The 20,939-nt window shown below is 35.9% G+C and overlaps 1 pseudogene across 1 annotated transcript; it reads left to right on the forward strand.

Moving 5' to 3' along the window:
* Nucleotides 1-215: 215 nt before the first annotated feature.
* On the forward strand, nt 216-20,077 carry LOC307065322 (3-hydroxyisobutyrate dehydrogenase, mitochondrial-like; annotated as a pseudogene). Its single transcript has 2 exons — nt 216-296; nt 19,043-20,077. The product of its transcript is annotated as a 3-hydroxyisobutyrate dehydrogenase, mitochondrial-like (transcript).
* The last annotated feature ends 862 nt before the right edge of the window (nt 20,078-20,939 follow it).

Genomic DNA, 20,939 nt, shown 5'->3' on the forward strand with positions numbered 1-20,939 from the left:
GTTTGGAGAAGGGGTTGTGTGGAGGAGGGCTTATCTCACTGGCACAGTTCAACGTCCTCAACTAAGAAAGAACAAGTAGAAATGTAAATAAGAAAAACATGGATGGATTTCATGTTATTTTTCGGGTACGACTGACTGCGCTTGGTGACTAAATATGTAGGCGGTGAAAGAAGTTGGTAACATTTTTATGCCTTGAGCAATAAAGTCATATCATGATGGTCATTTATATCATCAAGATAGATGATGGTCCAATTAATAAAGATGAGAAAAGCAGGAGAAAAATAAGGTTTGGAAGGGTAAAGATGATGAAAGTAGTTTTAGAAAACTTAGTATCTATTCTCCAAATCAATATTACATGATAGTGGAAGAAGTAGTAAAAGTTGTTTGGGGAACAGTTACACAGATTTCTCTGGGAATTAGTGAACATGTTTGGAGAATCAGACAGAGCCTGATTTCCTGCCAACCACAAAATGATTGCTCCTTTGAATAACTTAAGATGTACTTGGAAAATCAGGCAGGGAAGAAAATACAAATCTTAATTTCTGCTTCATTATGAATTAATTAAATAACATTCTCTAAAGTACATGGACTACTTGAGTTGAGTAATTATTGAAATAAGTGATTAATTTGGAGAATAAAGTCTGTCTAAAGGGCAAAATACTGGGTAGACTATCACACTAAAAAGCAAGAGGTTATAAGGTATGTATAAGAAGGAAAGGAGGAAGGATAGAGAAATGCAAGTGGCAACAGGACATTTTGCCTCTTTTGCACAGTTACTTAGGGTTGACCGTTAATTCTTCTAAAGGAAGTGGTATAGGTCTTTCATTCATTCTATACACACATATTAGGTAACCACTATGTTCTGAGCTTTGTTTTGAGTTTAAGATATAGGGATGAACAAGAGAGTTAAAGGATCTGCCTCAAAGAGTCGACATGCTACTTTGAGGAGAAAGATTAAATGAACAAGTTATAAAATGATTATAATATGTTCAGATTGTAATTGGTAAAAGAAATTAACAATGAGGCATTATAGAAAGCAATGGAGGGCTGTTACCTTGGGTACTCAAGGAAAACCTCATCTAAGGAGATATGAAATGGTTTTCTTGTATCTCACAGGGATTGTTAGAAGAGACATAGATTTTATGGACAGAGATTTTAAACAAAGGAAACTTTTTTGGCAGAATGAAAGGTACTAATATATGCTTTAAAATAAATAAAATGTGAGATATTAGGATATACTTATGTATTTTGGAGAATAATCAAGCATAAATGAAGAAATTGATGATGCAGGACAAAAAGAGCTAGTTTCAAAAGTGGAATCTTGAGTGGTGAAATGGGATGGGACCCTGAACACAAAGAGAGCAATAGCCTTTAGTAGGAAATGGACATTTCTTCCCTTTCAGAGAAGGGGAGCTGACTATACTGGTACAGCGGCAGATAAGTTAGTAGCTTTGTTGGTAGGCAAAAGAAGGACCTCCCTCCTGGGTTGAGTATTTTTTTCTCCATTTCTTATTTTATTCCAAACCAAGTAAGGAGAGAAACATTTAAATTGTTCATTATGATGGACGTCCTGCTGATTTCCAAACTTTTAAATACACTTAATTAAAGCTTTTCCCATGAGTAAAAAATTCATCTTAATGTAAATGCTGACATACTGAGTAGAGTTTTTATTTTGATTTCAGTGTTTGAAGAAAAATGTCTCATATAAACTGTTAGTTCTATAAGAAGGACTATGCCCAACACTGAGCAATTTCATGAATCATTGGTCTCTGCTATTGCACATAAGGACAATTTTTAGATTATATCTAAAGCACTGCTATGTAGCATTCTAGTCATGTTCGTCATGCCTACAGGGAAACTTTACATATTCCTTACAAATAAAATATCACTATATAAAAAGAAAATATTAGAAAATCACTTTAAGAACACAAAATGTAAAATAAGCAAAAGTTTTCTGTACTGAGAAAACAGTTCTCCAAAATGTCAATCTCATCTTTACCTAAGTACAAAATTTTGTTATAGTGGAAAAGTAAACTCAAATTTCAGTGTAATTCTTCATTTGATTAACATGGTAAATATTCTGAGAAGGCAGCATCTCATATGTCATTTTAATGAATTATGATTAGTCTAGAAATCTTAATAATTCAGTTTACTGATAAATTCTTAAGTTCTGTTTCTTAAATACTTAAATAGAGAATATAAATTTCTTTTGGTTCTCACTTTTCCTAGGACTCAGGTAACTTGAAAGCTACATCTTCAGCTCCCTCTGCCATCACTTTTCTCTACTATTTGTTAACTCTATTGTATATAACATTTTGCATACCAAATTTTAAACAAATTATCACTATATAAAAATTGTGGAAATTCAATTCAAATTTTCCAACTTCCATTATCTAGTTCCATTGTCAGCCTGATAAAGTAAGCTTCTCCATTCATTTATCATTAATTAACTCAGTCATTCAACAAATATTCTTTGGCACCTAATATGATAGTGTAGACCTACAGAAGAAAATAAGACAGCAGAGGTCCCTGGCCTAATGAACATATTGTTTATTGGAGAAAATAGATATTTAACTAATAATTTCAAGTGTGATAAGTGCTAATAAATGGGGAAACACAGGCCTTGTGGAAGTACAAGCCTAGTTTGCATTTCATAGAACAGAATAAAGATGGAAACAATCAGATGATAGAAACATAAGCATCATCCAACCGATCCTTGACCTTGATTTTCAAACATTATTTTTTACATTTTTGGCTGAGAAACACATTTGTATAAGTTTGAAAAATGATGTTTCCTGATGCTTGGCCTGAGTACATTAATAACTTAAGTTCACAGAGCAGAAATCATCCTGATTTATTCATAATTACAGCATATTTAGTTCAGTCTGATAATGGAACTTTATCTACAGTTGTCCAAACATCTTGAATTTAGAAATAGCTGTAGGCCTCCAAACAAATCATTTGTAATTTTTATGTGGTAAATGAAATGACAATTTGAGAACTAGCTTCTAAATGAATAATGTCAGAAGATGTATCAGTGTTTCTAATTTGTACTGTCCTTTTTCATTTGGCAGATAAACATTTTCAATGGTAATTATGGAATCAGTGCAGACAACGCTTTTATTTAAAAAGAGGAATGAAAAGTATGCTTTTTAAACAAGTGGATTGGCAAATGGATCTCGCATTTTAAAAGATCTAGCTGTTGCCTGACTGATTTAAAGACATAGATGTCTAGAATTTGAAAGACTCATTTTTAAACTTTTAAAAAAATATGAAATTACTGTAAGACAAAGCCTGATAGCCTCCCTTTAATCAGTATCAAGATACATAAAACTTTCACACTGTTCCACATCACAGGAGAATTCTTTGTGTGACCCCTGCTTAATGAGCAGAATTGTAGGAAACTGTTTTACATTTTAATGAACCAATGTGGATGGCTGGATCTCTGTATAGTACATGATATAGAAATCATTTTGAAATGTATTCAAGTAACTTAGTTTACCAATTGTAGTACTGATGCTTTTTCTGGTTTATCTACTAAAGATAAATAATTCAGGTCTAGCAAAAGATAAAATAAATTGGAAGAGATTTTTAGTGGATTTCAAGTACTAAAGAGCTCAATTCTTTTCCCATCTTAAATCACTCTTTACCTGTATAGCAAGTTCTATATATGAGATGAGTTAAAAATTTCAGTTAACTAAAATTTGTATGTGTGCATATATCTATCAATCTATCTATCTATCTATCTATCTATATATATTTATAGATATATATAACATTGCTAGAATCAAATAATGTTAATGCTCTCAGTGGCAGAGAGAAAATGTAGTCTGAAATTGCTAGTTAGAAAACAAAACCAAGAGAGGACACTACCATGTCAATGTGAAGTGGGAAAGAAATATATGTTGGGAGTGGAATCTAGGATTTATTACTTATTTATCTACTTATTTATTCCGCAACCATTTATTTATTGATAGTCTGTTATGTGCCAAGCACCTTTCATGAAATCTAAAGAAATATAGATGAATGTGCATCACAGTTCCCAGCCCTTTGCTTTATGTGCTAGTGCTTCTAGGCATCCCTATTTCAACCCTTAAGCTTCTTTCTGAAAGCATTATAAACACACTAGAGAATAAGGAGAAAAAAATGGAAGATCTGGAAGATTAATTTGGAAAATCTATAAGAAATAGAACAAAAAGACAGATAGGTGGGAAAAAAGAGAGAAAATTGGAAAGCCCATTCAAGAGATGCAATATCTGAGGGCTTCCCTGGTGGCGCAGTGGTTGAGAGTCCGCCTGCCGATGCAGGGAACACGGGTTCGTGCCCCGGTCCGGGAAGATCCCACATGCCGCGGAGCGGCTGGACCCGTGAGCCATGGCCGCTGAGCCTGCGTGTCCAGAGCCTGTGCTCCGCAACGGGAGAGGCCACAACAGTGAGAGGCCCGCAGAGATGTAATATCTGAATAATATGAGTTCCAGAAGGACATATCAGAGAAAAATTTTAGAAGGAGGAATTTTGGAAGTGGATTTCCTAACACAAGGAACATAAATTTCTTAATGGAAAGGATCTACCAAACACCCAAGATAACAGATTAAATTAAGCATATCATTGTGAAGTTAGAAACCACCCTTAGGAACAAATATACGGTTCCATTTATTCACAATAGGAGAGAAATTTTAAAAAAGACACATACATATATCATTAAGAGTCATAATTGCTTCAGAATACTCAACAGCAATGCTGAAAGGCAGATTGATGGATTCATGTATTCAATATTCTGAAGGAAAATGATATCTAACCTAGAGTTCTATGCTTGCTTAAACTATTATTTAAGCAAAGGTTAGAATAAAGACTTGTAGATGTGCACAATCTCAAAAAATATGCTTACTACATACTGTTTCTCACAAAGCAACTGTACTGTATGTTCAACAAATATGAGATAGCAAACTAAAACTGAGGAAAATATGGGACACAGAAAACAAGAGATTCAGTTAAGGAGAGAGGTAAAGTGAATCCCCAAGATGATATTAAAAGGCAGAGAACAGCATGACTGCTGTACCCAAAGCATAGAAAAACCGAGACAGGATTTCAGCATGTTCATCAATGTATAGATCCATAGAGTTCAGAACCCCAGAGACACACCATCCTTTTCCCTGAATGAGCAGATCAGCATAGTCAAAACCAATGAATCTCACTTTTACTGATGAGATGCAAAGATGATATTTGGATAAGAGAGAATGAGGAGATAATAAAGATCATACTGAAGCTAGCTTCTCTCTTTTTAACTCTCCTCTTGCCAGAGACTTCAGATTCCTGCATAGTACAATTCAGAAAAAAAAAAAAAAAGAAAAAAGGCACACAAATTTACCCTAATAAGAGGAATTATCCTCTATATAGCACATGTTAATATATGCCTAAACTGCTCCTGAAAAATATAAAAGAAACTGGTAAAAATGATTACCTCTAGGAGGGGGAAATGGGTGGCTTCAGGAAAACTGTATAAAAGAATTACTTTTCATTCACTACTGTTACTTTTGAATTTTGCACCAAAAGCATGAATTATCTAGACATATGATGAAATTAAAATGATGGCAATAAAATACATTCTGACTCCAGAACCTTCAGTCTTGTTAAATGTCTCTTTGAGATGTTTAGAATCTCACCAGTTCCACATATTCCACATAAACAGGGTGATGCTAGGCCCTGCCTAGTCCAGCATGCCAGAACCTAAACTTCCCTGGGAGTCAGAATCAGCATCTATGCCTTACTTCTTTGTTACCAGGAAATGGTTTCAGAAGAGGAGGCCTAAGCACCTAAATATAATAAGTGACTAAAGAAATATCACTTAATCAATTTAACTGGAAAAAATGGGGGTGTGGCTAGAGAAAATTATGTGTGCACTGAAACCATTTAAAAGGCTAGAATAGTAATTATTTAGATGATTATCCAAAGCATGCATAATGTTTTTTAGATTAGATAACTTATGTAGAAATAAGGCTGAAATTCTCAGAAGTATGTGTTAGGAGTTTTTCAGAAGATGAGCAAACTAAAATTCGCTATAAATTTTCTAAATAACATGTATATTGCTACTACATGAAGGAAATAAATATTTCTAAATAGTGGGCGTTTTTTAAAAAAATAAAAGGCTAAAATAGCTTCCTGAACATACAATTTGTAAAATACTCATGAATTTTTCAGGGGATGGGACAGATTTATTTTTCACAGGAAACACAGAGCTCTGCTAATGGACTTTCATCTTCAAAAGTTCTGTTTTGAGTAAGGAATTAATGCAAAACTTACCATCCTTTCATTTCACTTATGCTAAGTTAAAAGCTAACTAAAAAATACTGGAAAAATTGTGACAACTGATAATTAACCTTAACCTTATGTTATCAGGAAAAATATCATGACTTGAGGTTCATCTATTTTATCTTGCTACATGGTAGCACTGAATTTGAAATGCCAATATTAGCATTGCCCAAATATGCTCTTGAAATGGTCTCTAAACAAGTAAACCTGTGTCTATAACTTCATAATCTTTAACACTTTAAATTATGTACCATATAAGAGTAGATACTAAGTGCTCACTTTGACAACATATCTACTAGAGTTGGAATGATGTAGAGATTACCATGGCCATTGCTGAAGGATGACATGAAAATTTCAATACTTTTATTAAAAACTTAAGAGAATTTTTTTCTATCAGACTTGTGCTACAAGAACTACTAAAGTGAGCCCTTCAGACAAAAATAAAAGCATAAGTCAGTAACTTAAATCCATATGAAGAAATAAAGAACATCAAGAAAGGTAACTGCAGAGGTAAATGTAAAAAATAATATAAATGTATTTTATTCTAACTTTTTTCTATCTGATTTAAAAGGCACCAACATAAAGCAATAATTATAACTGTTTATAGGCATATAATGTATAAAGATGTAATTTTTATATCAGTAACAACACAAAGGAGGGCAATGTAAAGGAGGAGAAAAGTTTTTTATACTATTGAAATTAAGTTGGTATTAATCAAAACTAGATGCTTATACTTAAGATGTTATTTGTAATCCTTAGAGCAAGCATTAAGAATATAATTCAAAAATATAGTAAAAGATAAGGGGATTGAAATTGTACACTAAAAAATATCTCTTTAACAACAACAACAACATATGAGTCAGTAATAGAGGAAGAGGAATTAGGAAAAGAAATGTGACTCTTGGAAAATAAATCACAAATGTTGGACATAAATCCTACATGAATTACATTTAATATAAAAATTACAAAATTAAATATTAATTGCATTTAATATAAAAAGGTTAAACATTCCATCTAAAGACAGAAATTTCAGACTGGATAAAAAAATGAAAAACATGATCCAAACATACGCTGCCTACAGGTGACCCACTTTAGAGTCAAGAAAATATATAAGTGAAGTGTAAAAGGGTTGGAATAGATATACCATCACAGTAATAACAAAACAAAACAAAACAACAACAACAAAACTGAAGTGGCTAAGAAAATATCATTAAAAAATATATATTTTAAGATGAAATTTTTTACTAGAGACAAAGACATTTTAAAATGATAAAATGATTATTCCATCTAGAATGTATAATAATTATAAACTTATATGCACCTAACAACAGAACTTCAAAATATAATGAAGGAAAATTGACACAATGGAAAAGAGAAACAGACAGTTCTACAATAATAGTTGGATACTTTAATACCCTTCTTTCAATAGCAGAACAAACAGAAAATCAACAAGAAAATAAAAAACTTGAACAACATTATCAATCAACTAGACCTAACAGGCATCTCTAAAACATTCTACCCTACAGCATCAGAATATACATTCTTTTCAAATGCACATGGATACACGATATGCTAGGCCATAAAACAAATTTCAGTACATTTTAAAGGATATAAACAATACAAAGAGTGCTCTCAGATGACAAGAGAATGAATAAGAAATTGTTAACAGAAAGAAATTTTTTGAAAATCACAAATGGAAATTAAACAATATATTCCTAAATAATTCATGGGTCAAGTAAGAACTCATAAGGGGAATTAGAAATAATTTGAGATGAATTAAAATGAAAGTATAACATATTAATAGTTGATTGGTCGCACATAGTCTTTTGAAAAGCAGAGGCGTTAGACAAAGAGGTCTAAATTAATTTAAAAATCACGTATTATTCTGGGAATAAAAAGAACTGGGCTTAGTCTCAGTTTTGCCTTTATCTTTGTGTCTGTTGATCATCTTGGAATAGTCATTACATAGTCAAAATACAGTTGCCATCTCAGGAATCAAATACTGTTATCTCTAGGGCTACCATAACAAGATACCACAAACTTGTTAGCTTAAAAGAACAGAAATTTATTTTATCACAGCTCTAGAGGCCAGAAGTTCAAACTCAAAGTGTTGAGAGGGCCATGTTCTTTCTGACGCCTCAAGGGGAGGATCCTTCTTTGTCTTAACCAGATTCTGGTGGTGGCCATCAATCACTGGTGTTGGCATTTTTTGATTTGCAGTTGCATCACTCTGGTCTCTTCCACTGTTGTCATATGGAATTGTCTCTGTGTGTTTCTGTCTCTGGAAACATTTAAATAGAAATTTCTATTTTTAAAAAACAAACTGTTGATTACTATGCTCTATTTAGATAGTTCCTCTAACCCACACCCACCTCCATTTCCCCATATGTATTTGAGAAGGAAGGAGGAACTCCTGTGAGCTATCATATTGGAAAAAATCAATGATACGATGTTTTACTAGAGATGCCTCTTATCTAAAATATTTGAATTAAATATAAAATCTGGGGAAATTATCACCCAGTTTCCCTCTTCTAGAGGCATGATCTAAATGATAGGCAGCAGAATATTTTATACCCATGAGGTTTGCTGACATAATTTTTTTTTTTTTTTTTTTTTGCGGTATGTGGGCCTCTCACTGTTGTGGCCTCTCCCGTTGTGGAGCACAGGCTCCGGACGCGCAGGCTCAGCAGCCATGGCTCACGGGCCCAGCCGCTCCGCGGCACGTGGGATCTTCCCGGACCGGGGCACGAACCCATGTTCCCTGCATTGGCAGGCGAACTCTCAACCACTGCGCCACCAGGGAAGCCCTGACATTATTGATTTGATCCAGAATCTGTATTTTCTCTCTAAAGAAAACAGTATTCTCTCTTTACTTTCTTTAATATATAATGTTGATGTCTTAAGATTATTGTCAGAGAGGACGCTTGTAGGTCAAATGATTTGGCTGTATTTCACCAGTATTATTACAAGATAGTCAAACAATGGCTGGGCTCCAGTATAGACCTCGGTCCCTTTGTTCCACTGGGATACGGATGTGAAAGCCACTGTTTCCTTATATTCCAAAGACCAAATAAATAAAACAAATAAATAAACAAAAAAAAAAACAAGTAAATGAATCTATCTTAAAACTGACTCTTTTCTTCCTCATCCATGTTAATTCTCTTCTACCTAAAATTACTTCCTGGAAGTGATTTTTATGTTTCTTAGAGCCTCTTTATGTATATATCCATACTAATGCATATAAAACTGTTCCTTGTAGATCTTTTACTTTTTCCATTTGAATAATTATTTTCACATGTCATATAGAGTTTATCCATTGTCCTAGATATGTATTTTTCCTGTGTATTTGAGCATCATAGGAGGATAAATTCTACTCTTTAAAATGTTAACTGGTGACTGAGACACAGAAAACTATTATTCTTACCATTTTTCAATAGTGAGTAGATTCTGTAGGGGTGGAATTTTAAGATGTAAGTACACTGTTTTTCTACACTCAAATTACGTTCCCCTTATCATAGAAATTGACCAGTGATGTGTGCTGCTGACTTTTCAGAATCCATGTACATATAATCCATTAAGTTATTAGATATAACATTGGTCCGAAAAGCATACTGTGAAATGTTGCTTTTACTTAAACTCCCACTATTTTCACTACATGGTTTCAAGATTTTACTTCTTTATTGCCCTCTGGTGGTGGGCTCTGTGAACTGCATATTTACGGGTCTGGAACACATATCTTCTCAGAGGTATTCAACTCCTCAGGTACAAGCTAAAGAGTAGATAATAAGAAGCATTCAGATTTATTCAAACTAATTAAGAATATCAGTAGCCTGACTGTTGTTTCTAAAAATACAAAATATTTATCCTTCTGTTCTCAAACAACCATATTTCATGAAAAGAAGCATAAATCCTTTTTTGCTTGCAATAAAAGAACAATAATTGAAGATATTCTTCATTTGGACCAAATATCTTCTCTGAAAATATAAGTTAAAATAGGAGTTGAACTTTCCAAAATATTCTTTAGTAAATAAAACTCCACATATAATTTCAAATTATAATTTAATTTTACCTGAAATTTAAATATCTATATTGACTTAAATGCTGTACTCTGTAATTTCAGATGATTCCCTCCTTTATATCTTCTTCCTCTCTTCAACAAATAAAATACATGTGAATGCCTAACATGAGGTAGGGTATTCTCTGTGAAATAATGATGTTGGTAAACTTGATTTTGACTTAGCAGAGGGATTGAGCCTATGTGTTAGTGAATTCTCCCCAGATGGTGTGTGGGGAGAGGGTCAGGCATGTCTCTGTGCTCCTGAAGTTTTCTCTGTGAAACTGTCAACCTCCAATATCAGAAATAACTTCCTTTGTCAGAAAGGATTTTCAGACATTAAAAGTTTTCTATTAAAGTGCAAGTATTTTTAAAATCTATAAAATATAGGGCATTATAAATTTTCTTTAGTTACTACAAGCTAAATTTTAACTGAGAAGACTGGGGACTCCATGTATGTGTACATGCATGCATGCGTGCATGTTTGTGTGCTACACACATGTCTCTGTGTGTATGTGTGTGTGTGTGTGTGTGTGTGTGTGTAGGTCTACTGAGGATACAGAACATATTCTGGACATGAAAGAGCAGTGGTATATCAGAAGGGAAAAGAATATAAAGGACCAGCTTCACCTGCTTAATTTGTCCCCTGACCTGGTGTCGTCTTATTTTCCACCATCCTTTACTGATCTGTATACTAAATACCCAGGGTTCCTGGGTACCCCCGGGTACCTCTGTAAGTTTTACAAGCCTATCAATATCCCATGTACAGTGGATGGAACCTGGACTTTTTGCCCATATAGTTTTCCTTTCCCTCAGAGTTTTCATCTGAGCTATGTCATGGGGTAGGTACTGTTGTGAAAAGTTGTGTTCACTTGTTTAATAGAAACTACTCATTTAACTGTTTAAACAAATAAACAGTATCTTGAGTCAATTGCAGGGCACCTCCAGTCTCCACAAAGCAGAGTTACTTTGGGACAGGAAGGTCTTTTAGTTTCCCCTTAAATCAAAATACAAAGTTATTGAGCAATTCTAGGACCAACCCTATAGTTGCAAACTTTGGGAAGAGATCACAGGATTCTATAATCGTCTGCTTATCCCCTTACTGGGACAGCAAATAGCTCAATAGCTCTTATACTGAAGTCAAAAGGAAGAATAATACTGGAACAAAGTCTGCATTTAAAGTCTGTGTCTTATTTTTATTTTCTCTTGGCACATAGTAGGTAACTGTTAAATGTTCTCTTGATAAATATTAAAAACACACAAGATACTTCATATACTAGGGGTCATAAAATTTCAAGTTTTCTTTTGGTGTAGGGGTTGATGATGAAAAGTTTGGAAACTTCTGATCCATGTTCATGTTCCTGTAGATGGAAAAATTTGCCAAGAGGACCAGAAGTAGAATAAAGGCATTTATGTAATTCTTCCTTATAATTTCATATATTGGTTTTCAGCATCTAACTTTGAAAAGTTGCCTGAGGCTGCCTAGGGTCTGCGATAAGGATCACAGCTGTGCTCTCCTACCCCCTCCCCACACGTGGGAACAGAGCCTTCCCAGCAGTGCTAATAGAGGTCCATGGCTTTCCTCCCACCTCGGTACTGCTCAAGGCAGTGGCTTATTTCTACCAGTCTCACCCTTCTCCATTTGAATCTTTTTCTTCTTTCCAGTTTTATTGAGATATTATTGACATATAACACTGTATAAGTTTAAGGTGTACAACATCATAATTTGATACATGTATATATGGCAAAATGATTACCACAATAAGGTTAGTTAACACATCCATGACCTTACACAATTAATTACCTTTTGTGTGTGTGTGTGTGTGTGTGTGTGTGTGATGAGAATGTGTAAGATCTACTATCTCAGAAGCTTTTGAGTATGCAATAGAATGTTGTTAACTATAGTCACCATGCTGTATATCAGACTCCCAGGATTTATTCATCTTATACCTGGAAGTTTATACCCTTTGACCAACAGCTCCCCATTTCCTCCACTCCCCAGCCCTTGACAGCCACCATTCTACTCGGTTTCTGTGAGTGCAGCTTTTTTAGATTACACGTAAAAGTGAGATTATGCAGCATTTGTCTTTCTCTCTCTGACTTATTTCACTTAGCATAATGCCCTCAAGGTTCATCCAAGTTGTTGCAAATGGCAAGATTCCCTTATTTTTTAAGGCTGAATAACAATCCATTCTACATATATACCATATTTTCTTTATTCATTTGTCTGTCAATGGACACTATAGAAACAGAAACTCACTCAGTTCCTACAAGTGTCCAAGGTAACAATAGACAAAATATGGATGTTGGTGGGTGTAGATCCAGGCAGTAGATTAGACTACATCCCACAGGCAGGAAGGCCACTATTTTAGGAGGAGCTGCTTTGAATATGAATCAAATAATAATTGATTTATATATCACCAGTTCAGAACTAACTCATCTGTTTTAGACACCTCACCATAGATATGAAATGAGAATGAGTGGAAAAGGAGGCTTCTGAAGGCAAACAGTCATAAAACCCATTATTATTCTGTAAAAAGGAGAATATACAGTCTTACCTTTAGAACCTCAAATCAAACAAAGACATGTAGCAGCCTCAGTAGGATATAGTCGCAACAGAAAAAATACAAGCAGAAGGCAGAGGAAAAAGAAGTGCCATTTGGTATGGGAATAAATAGCTCTGTATGTCTCAAAAGCCTCCTATAAACATGTCTGGGTGTCAATATAGTGTAATAATTAATATCCATAAACCCTGAGTCTTAAGAAAAAAGAACTGTATCTTTTGCTTTCTTTTAGAAAGGGACAGAAAGGTAACTATATTTGCTTTAATAAATACAGAGACTTAGTGCACTTAAATATTTGATCAAATAATTTAAAAAATGTTTCTTACAGTATACATCATTTTCTGATGAAACAGGGGTAAAATAAGGTTCTAGGGTGTGAGGAAGGCATGAGGTATTATACACATTTTCTCTTCCGTCCTTTTTTAGCTGAATATACTTTTCCAGGCCTAAAGAAGTAGTAAAGTTATACACCTAAGATTGAATAAAAGGTTTCATAGACATATTTTACATATATGCCATTAGATTTCCACAGAGTTATTTCAGGCTGCTGACAGGCTGCTTGCTTGGGCTGAGACCCCTCTAAGCAAAGCCCATGAAGAAACTAACAACTGTGAAAGCCAACTTATTTATTCTGTGAGTAACTTGGCTGCAGAGCAGACTAACTACCCCTTTAGCCAAACTGTTTGAACTCGTTGTACTTATCTGGGAATCACTATTCTGAAAGTAGAGAAGGGGACTAGGGAACTTAAAAGAGACAGAAGATCTAAATATGGTCTCTTTGCAGAATCTCAAAGGTCAGACAACAGGCTTATTTCTAATGGTTTTAAAAAGAGAAGATGAGCTGTGGTTTAAAGGTCCACTTTGGAATTCAAATTCTACCTCAGGTGTAGCCTGAGTGCTAGTCCACCTTGAGTGAATCACTGAAGGATCATTTCTCAGCACATAGTCAGTGTTTTTTAATTTTCATATTATTTTATCCCAGTGAATAATATTGAGGAGGGATTTTGAAACTATCAAATTCCACCAAAGGACTTGAGTTTGTAATGATACCAAACCTTGGAAAATAAAGGAAGTAGAGATTGGTGAGTCCTTGACAAACTATTAGAGTTATAACTGATTGTTTCATAAGGAAAGACAGGGAATGGATCATTTAGGAAACTGAATGAATACTTTGAATCTCATCTATTTCTGTTAAAGCTACAGGTTAGTTGAGCTCAAAAACTGAAGGTATAAAAATTGTGTTTTTTGATAATAAAATTTGTTTTAACCTTTCTCTCAATTATGCATTTAAATGTTGACCAATTCACAAGTAACTGTTTATAGTCGATGGATTGGCCAGTGGCTTTGGGATAATTCATTTCATAGTCTGGGATTTCCAGTGTTATATTTATTGTCCCATTTATACTCTATTTCATGCATTTTATTAGCAGTAGTAGTAGAAATAGTAGTACTAGTATCATTATTATTTAGTTAGAATAAATTGTTTCTATAACTTCTTACAGTCAAACATACACTAAGCAACACACATTTTGAAAGCACTGGTGTTGGAGTAAATTCGATGTTGATTAGTCACTGCCCTTAAAGGAGCTTTTCTTCTTTATTAGTCACTAATATTAGTGACTAATTATTATTATTAGGCACTATTATTAGTCACTGCCCTTAAAGGAGCTTGTCTTCTAGTTGGAAAGATGTGACATATACAATAATCTGAGGCATTAAGTAAATACATGAGTCTGAGGGCAGAAGATCCTGAAGGAAGCAAGCTACAAAGAACTCATTTTGAATCCTGGCATTAATATTGGCAGATCTCCTCACACCTTTTTAGGACAGTTATAGACAAAGCAAGTAGGACTGGAGAATACACTACAGTGGCCAAAATAAGATTTAATGTCATTTCAGCCTAGGGAATTATTTCTAGGCTTTGAGTATATGATAATTTAAATGTTACCTAAATAGTAAATTTACTTTAATGCTGACAATGTAGAAAAGATATTTTGCTGCAAAAGTATACACAATAGTAACAAGTGGATTTTGGAAGAAACTAATATTTTGTCTTATACTGATATTACACTATTGCCCTAGACCTAGCACCAGCCTTTACTCTTTGTTGTTTTCTTCTAAGACTAAAGAGCCTCTTTATTGTTTGTGCTGATTTTTTTTCCACCAACAGATCTCAGAGCAATCTGAGTGCACTGGCCAGTTGGGACAAAATTATCATTAGAATTCTTGGCTAGAGAAGAAAGCTCCTAATTTAAGAATGGCTTTTTGCCTTCTGAGAGCTCAGAAGAGCAAATTGAAAGCCATCTACATTTATAAAACATGTTTTAGTATGGAAAATTTCAAACATCTACAGAAGTAAAAAGAAAGAAGTAGAGACTTTCATCAATTGTTCTCATCAAATATCAATTTCAGGCCAATATATTTTCTCTGTACCCTCTCTTATTACTACCACCATAATCCCCAGCAATTTTAAAGCAAATTCCAGATTTCTTTTTCTCAGTGAAAATGTCAGTATACATATTTCTAAAATGCAAGAACTGCCCTTTTTAAGCTCAACTATGTCATTATCACACATCCCCAAATAATAATAATTCCTTAATATCAACAAATAGCCAGTCAGTTCATTTTTCCTTGATTGTCCTATAAATGTATTTTTATGTTAATAGCCATTATTTATTTGATGGCTGATCCAAACACAATTTCTTTTACAGTATAAGTTTAAAAGAACTAAATTTTCTCATTTTTCTTGCAATTATTTGTCACTGAATTCAAAGCATTCATCCAGTAGGGTTCCCAACTGTCTGGATTATGCTGATTGCATCCCCTTTATGCTTATATATTTATTATGCTCCTTTGGCCCATGTATTTACTGTCAGTTGGTAGATAGATCTAGAGCACTGACATAATTCAGGTGTGATTTTTTGGCAAGTTTACTTCATAGATAATATTGATTAATTCCAAAAGGAACTATAAAGTGTCTGTCTTACTGTGACGTTGCAGCCATTAATGATCAATGTCTAGATCCATTATTTATTAAGGGTACCAAATGGTGATATTCTACTAATTAGATTATTATTCATTTACTAGCTTGAACATTATTTCATCAACTATTTGGTTGCCCTGAGTTACAGTTTAATTAGGAAAGGAAGAATAAATGTTTCTTTTATTTTATTTACCAGTTTTACAAAAAAAGAAAAAAAAGAGAGAGAAAGGTTGACTCCAAAGTAGCTTCTGAAGATGACTAATGAGGTATTTTCTTTCTGTGCTGTTGTTTTCAGTGAGGTTGTTATAAATATCGTTGCAGAGATTGTCCCCTCTTAGGTTCACGGATCCTGTTCAAGTTGGCTCCTGAGTCCGTTCCACACAACCACAGTAGTCTTTGAAGTCTTCCCAGATCTCTTGTATGACAAGATGTAACAGGAACATCTTGTTTGTTTCTCATGCTGGATTTGAAATCAGCTATTTCTCCAAGGAGACATTATCCACTGTGTTTATTCAAACTTATGTTCCTTCTAGTTTAACCTTCTCTCGAGACATGATTTTTTTTTAAACAAATTTCTTACTGAATTCTTTCATCTTTTCAAATCTTGCTATTCTCCAATCACTTCCTTTCTGAATTTTTCTAATTTATTTTATGTTTTTCCTAAAACCAGTTTCTATTCCTTTTAAAATTTCTTTTACTTTTTCCGCAATATCAGGCGATAAATTTCATTTCTTCTGTGGACGTGTCTTTCTGTCACGCTTTCAGGATTTGCTGGAACTTTCTTTTCACCCTTATTTTTTCTCACTGATTTTCTACAGGATGTGAATGGAATACTCTTCTGTCACTCATTTTTAAATGAAATAAGTTTCCACTTTAGGAGGGAAACATAGATCAGAATATAATTTCTAGCTTCAGAACTCCAGGGCTCACTATCTTCTATTATTTTCACAACACAATTTAAAAAACGACATTAAAATTTCTAAAATCTTCTTCCTCTGCCCTCCTATGCCCATTTACCCAGGGCTCCTCTTTCCTGTCCTTGTTGAGTATGGGGATTTGTTCTGGAATGGTGCTTTGGTTTGATAGGTGTCAAGATTTCACAGACCCCAGAACACTTGGCATCCTCAGAACATTTCAAAGTTCTTGCACTCAGCTGCAAAGTGGAGCCTGCAACGTTCACTCCCGGTTTCTGCCGCTGTTCTCAGTGAGTTTTTCAATCTCAGGGAGTTCTTGAACCATAGTAACCTTTGGCTCTCCTGAAAGAGAGAGAGAGTCCTTCCCTCGTCTTCCTCCCACACACCTTGGGATACATATATGTAGGTCTTTTTCCTGTTGTTGATTTGTTCCTACCTGGCTGTATGTTGCATTTCATGTGGACACCTTGTTGTAGATGTTGCCTGTGGGTTTTTGATCTTGCTATCCTAGATGCTTTTCTTTCTTTTTTTGGGGGTTGGGGGATTGTGTATTTAGGGGAGGGGTGGCATATTCAGGGATAAAAATCTTCTCTGTAGCCACCATCATTTCCCCAGAATCCTCTGCCATTAATATTTAAAACAAAATCATAGGAATCATTATCCGGATCCTTAGGATAATCATTACATTGTATCTGTCTTTTTTCCAGGCTTCAAGCTGCCTGTGGCTCCACACGTTAGTATACTGACATGACTGGGCAATGCCTAATTTGACAGGCTCTTTCTGTACTACATTCCTCCTAATCATGACAGTCTTGTACGCTATACATAGTCTTCTTTACTGATAGGGAATTTAGAAAATACAGGAAGCAATTGGTTTATTAGCTGAAAGTGGAATTAATGTATTATTTTTCTCAGGTAAAATATCATAAGACTCCTTAGGCCAAAGTTGTAAAATGAAATCGCAAATTTCCTGGAATCATTTTGCAAACATGAATGCCCACATAAAGTACACTAGGACTTGAATCCAAGGAATAACACATTTTTAGAGCCTCCACATTTATAAACTTAGTACAATTCTGCATTACTTCTTAAGGTAACTGAAGAAAATAATTTTGTGATAAAATAAATATTGATTTTATTAACATAGTTATTTTAAAAGTTTATAAAACGTTAAGGCTCTATCAGCCTCATCAGTTGTTATTTCTTTTCTAGAATCTTGGATAAAGGAACAATCGTTTGAGGGGAAACATGGTATAAAATGGAAAAATAATCTAACAGTGAAGATAGTTATATCTCTTCCTGTGTGATGAACTACTCGTAAGCTTGGTGGTTTAAAACAGCAGGGACTTTATCTCCTCACAATTTGTGAATCAGCAGAATGGGCTACGATCTCCTGGGTAGATCTATCTTGCTTTCACCTGAGGTGACTACAGAGGCTGCCATCATCTGGTTTCTGGACTGGGGCTGGTTGCTTTCACATGCCTGGCCATTGGTGTGGCTGTGACCTGTGCCTAGTCTCCACTAGGTTAGCCAGGCTTCCTAACATGTCAGGTTTCCATGAGGACAAGCCCTAAAGCATGAGTACTCTCCAAGCTTCAGCACTTGATATGCCATTGGGCCAAAGCAAGTCAAGTGACCAAACCCAGGTCAAGGTGGAACAAAACTACACAGCGTGAGAAAACGGGGGGAGGGGCATTTGTACTGGGGGTCAGTAGTCTAACAAACTGCTACAATAACTATATAAAGAAAAACACCCCGGAAGACAACTGGTAAAAACTAAATGTGTGCAGGGTGGGGTGGGGGTTTGGCATGGGGGGGGGGCAAAGACATTAAACAGGGGTTACCAAAATCTGAAGATTCTGGAATTTTTGGAAAATCCACTGGGATTAAAGGAGTTACACAACCATGTTCTGACACCAGAAGAAAGGTCCCAGTTGAGCATCAGGGAAGTCTAACGCTCTTTCTCCATCGCATCAATTTTCACGTTTCTTTGACTCAGCATATTTGTAGAATGAATCATGACTTTCTATAAATTGTTAATTCAGTTTTTCAAAGAAATAGTGACCTCGCTTCTATCCTCTGTGCCACAAAAATGCCGTAGAAAAAAATTCCTTCTGTTAAATCACTCACTAGTTGAAATTGTATGTGTAACCTAGTAACAAAGGGGTATTAAGAATCGCCACAGCCGAGCCGGCCCTCCGCACCACACACCGTGTAGCAGCCAGTGGGTGAGCCAGGAGTCGAGGAGGTCACCGCGGGAAGGAGGGGTGTGGGCAGTGTGGCAGCCTCCTTCCGTCTCCGTGGAGCCACCTCCGGCCTCTGGTACAGGAGTCGTCCGCAGCAGCTGGCGGTGGCCCGCCTTGCAGCGCTGTGTTCTAGGTCAATAGCTTCTAAGACTCCAGTTGGATTCATTGGAGTAGGCAACGTGGGGAATCCAATGGCAAAAGAGCTCATGAAACATGGCTAGCCACTCATTATTGATGATGTGTTCCCTGATGCATGCAAAGAGCTTCTAGATGCAGGTGAACCCGGTAGTGTCTTCCGCAGCAGATGTAGCTGAAAAAGCTGACAGGATTATTACAATGCATCAGTGCGCTAGAAGCTTATTCTGGAGCAAATGGAATTCAAAAAAAAGTGAAGAAAGACTCACTATTAATAGATTCCAGTACTGTTGATCCTATGGTTTTGAGAGAATTGGCCAAAGAACTTGAGAAAATGGGAGCAGTTTTCACGGATGCCCCTGTTTCTGGTGGTGTGGGAACGGCTCGGTCTGGCAACCTCACATTTAGGATGGGAGGGATTGAGCTGCTGTGGTGCATGGGCTCCCATGTGGTGCATCGTGGAGCTGTTGGGACTGACCAGGCTTCGAAGATCTGCAAACACTTGCTGTTAGCTATTAGTAGTATTGGAGCTGCTGAAGGTATGAATCTGGGACTCAGGTTAGGTCTTGACCCAAAACTCTTGGCTAAAATCCTAAATACGAGCTCAGGACGATGTTGGTCAAGTGACACTTATAATCCGTTACCTGGGGTGATGGATGGAGTTCCCTTGGCTAATTACTATCAGGGCAGATTTGGAGCAACACTCATGGCTAAGGATCTGGGATTAGCATGAGGCTCTGCTACCAGCACGAAGAGCCCAATCCTTCTGGGTCAAGCCCATCAGATCTGCAGGGATGATGTGCGGGAAGGGCTACTCAAAAAAAGACTTCTCATCCGTGGCCCAGTTTCTGCAAGAGGAGGAGACATTCTGAGTTTGCCCTCTGTCTGTGAACACTGTTGAAACAAAACTGTGTCTTGGAGCCCCTTATGGCTCACTCCACAGGAAAATGGGCTTAATCAAAGGTCAACTGTCTGCTTTTGAGTGTCTAGGTCAGGGGTCCCCAACCCCTTGGCCTCGGACGGGTACCAGTCATCAGCCTCTTAGGAACCGGGCTTCACAGCAGGAGGTGAGTCCCAAGCAAGCCAGCTAAGCTTCATCTGCAGCTCCCTATGGCTCACATTACCACCTGAACCTCACACACCCCGCCCCCCTTCCCTGGAAAAATTTCCTTCCAGGAAACCTGTCCCTGGTTCCAAAAAGTTTAGGGACCTCTGGTCTAGGTCACAATAAATCCTGGGATTTTTAACCCATTTTAAACTGCTTATTCTTTTTATCGATTTAGCAAACATATCATCTGTAATTTTTTTTTTTTTTCTGCAAGCCACTGATGGTAACTGCTAGCTAACTAGCTGATTGGCCTTTTTCAAAAGTTTGATTCCTGAGCATCTTCAGCTAACACGCTGCCTACTTCACTCAGGATATTATTTACTCCACCTTACAAATAAAACTACATTTTTTTTCAACAAGATAAAGTCTATCCTCGAGGAAAGAAAAGAAATTGGTGTGAGAAAAGGTATGAGAGAAAGGGGAAGTACAGTGAATTACTACCTGTGTCCCTCAGAAAATTTGTCCTGTTAACCCAGTGGTGATATTCTTGCATTGAGATTACTGGTTTATTTTCTAGACGTTGTTAAAGCAAGACAACTCCTTGCTGCATGTTATGTAATTTGTACTCTGTTACATTATCTTGCTGTGTCCCTCGTGTAACAACTTCCCGTACTCAGCAAACTTGT

The sequence above is a fragment of the Hyperoodon ampullatus genome (assembly GCF_949752795.1).
Source record: "Hyperoodon ampullatus genome assembly, chromosome: 17".
Classification (NCBI taxonomy): domain Eukaryota; kingdom Metazoa; phylum Chordata; class Mammalia; order Artiodactyla; family Ziphiidae; genus Hyperoodon; species Hyperoodon ampullatus.